Raw genomic sequence first — 2,758 nt, forward strand, 5'->3', positions numbered from 1 at the left:
GAGAGAGAGAGATTTTATTTTTCTTTTTTCTATTTTGGATAGGAAATAAAGTGACCAATATGATTCATGAATTGACCACGCACCTCCACTAAGCTAATAAGTACATAGCCACAAGAGCACAAGAAAGAATTAATTTTCACGATGAGAAAGATATAATTTTCACGATGAGAGTTGAGACAGAGACTAGAGATTTTCCACTGATTGCTGAGCCAATTTACTAATATATTCCATAAAATGTATCTGAATGTCGTCTAACAATATAATCAATGTATATATATATATATATATAGAAATATCTTAATAGAAGTAAAAGACATTAATGAATACTTTAGAACTTATTTGGTTGTCTATTGGACGCAGGGTAAGAAAGTCCTCACAATTATGATAGTCATCATGAACAGCTAAGCTTTTTCCAACAACTACTCCAAAATACAGAAATGAAATCCAGCTAAGCTTCTTATAACAGGAGTCTAGAGACTTTGTCCCAAATTTAATAAGAGGGTGGGCTTTTTTTTTTTTTTTTTTTGCCTCAAAGCTTTATATAATCCATCTGTATCAACATCATATATATATAAAAACTTAAGAAAAGAGAGAGAAAGAGCCCGTCTCTTGCTATATATAATTAATTACATAACCACCAAAAGTTTTGCATTATTGTGTCTCCACCATGTCTCCCTCAATAATGAATTAACGAAATAAAGAAACACATGTATGACAAGGTTTTCAGAATTCCACCAAAATCAATGGAAAAGAGAGGAGGAAGAATTTTAAAATGCATTATTAGATTGGAGCAGAATTATTTCTAGATCATATCATGAGCTATAAAGATAACCTTAATTTGGTTAGCCATTCATCTATCATTGCTTTCATTTATTGGTGGAAAAAAGAAAAAGGAAAAACGAAAGAAACCACATGAGAACCTAAATATGGCACGTAATATCACGTCCTGTGGTCTCACGTGTGTAGATCCCCCCTACAGGGAGAGGAGAGATAGAGATTGAATGTGCATGCGTCCCACTCGTTGTTTCCAGGGTGCTTCTTGAAACGCTTATGTGAAAAATAGAATATAGGAAATAGGAACGTATGTAGCTATCGGTGAAAGTTTGGACTGATAAGACCCGGCTCGAGTCCGGGCTCAATGGGCCATATAAAAATTTGGAAGAAAGAGGAAAATAGGTCAAGATTTAAAATGAATTAAAATTAATAGGCTAATAGTTTACATAAGTTAATAAATAGGCCAAATTACTGTTTTTGTCCATAACTTGTCTGGTTATAAACTATAACTTGACAAGTTATTGTCCATAATTCACGGTTTTTATCCATAACTTGTCTGGCTATGAACCATAACTTAACAAGTTTGTCCATAACTTATCTGGTTATGAACCATAACTTGACAAGTTATGGCCTATTAATTTCTATAACTAAAAATTGACCTATATACTTTCTTAAGCTTTTCATATTGGCCTATTTTCTACTATTTCCGTAGAAATTTTGGCATGGCCCGATCCTAAATGAGAGAGGGATAGCTCAGTCCGATCTTAAAGCTTGAAAGGCTTAGAATCGGCCCGTCCCGCCTGAAATTTTATAAGGCATTTTTAAAAAAAATAAATAAATATATCTTTAAAAAGAGAGTGTTTGGGCTCAAAATCTTGACCCTCCGAGCCGGCCCGTTTTACCCAGTCTAAACTTACAGCTCTATGTGTCATCTTTTAATTGGTGGAGATGTTATCTTTAATTGACGTAGATCCAATTGACGGGATACATTTTTTAACACGAAAAGAAAAAAATTAGAAGAATCATAATCCACTAAAAATATATAGATAAAAAAATGATTGAAAATCTAACGATTCTGAGACATTTGACCTAGTAGGATTTTCATTTTTCCCATGTAATTTTTCCTAAGTTTAAAAATTTATGTATTAAGTCCTCCCTCCAAAACACCAAGGGACCATATTTGGAGATCAAAGAGGGGGAAAAATACCATAAACGCCTAGGAAAGGAATGGAGAATGCAAAGTTGCATGGATCCTAATTGCATATGTAGAATATGAGGTTTATCGCGATTTTTAGACACTGAAAGAAAAAGGGGGCCCAAAAAAACAGAAAAAGAAAAAAAGAACTCATGTGAAGACCCTATCCGTTATAGGACCTCTTCACCACTTTGAGGAACATGTAATTACTGGCTTAAGATTAATTAAACTGGAAAAACTCGAAGCTGAGAATTATATTCAGCACATTATAAGGGCCAAATGAAAAGCCAAACCACAATTCTCTTTATGCTTCTATATCGATATAAACACGAGAGTAATCTTGACAAATATCCTTTAAACGTGCATAAGTTAAAATTTTTACTTTTTACTCTTAATTCATAACATTTTTAGTCAAATAATTACACTAATAAAAATATATTTATTAAAAATAAGAGATAAAAATTCAGACTCGTATACTTTTAAAAATAAATTCTCTATTTTTTTCTAAACACGAACGTCAACTAACGCAGTGTGATATTAATGCTGACTCAGCTAGAGATACAACTTTAGCAACCCAAAAAGGAGGAGGAGGATGAGGAAGAAAGTGCTTTTAGTTTTAGAATATAACTATAGAGAAAGGAACCAAAAAAATAGGGTGAACTTGAAAAAAAAAAAAGGACTTAAGGTAATTCTAGATAATTCCTTCAACACTGAGATACTAGCAGTAGATTGAGATGAATATGCATATATCTTAAGCTTATAAAATTAAATCATATAAAAATAGGGAAA

This window comes from Morus notabilis, unplaced genomic scaffold, assembly GCF_000414095.1.
Source record: "Morus notabilis unplaced genomic scaffold, ASM41409v2 Scaffold211, whole genome shotgun sequence".
NCBI lineage: Eukaryota > Viridiplantae > Streptophyta > Magnoliopsida > Rosales > Moraceae > Morus > Morus notabilis.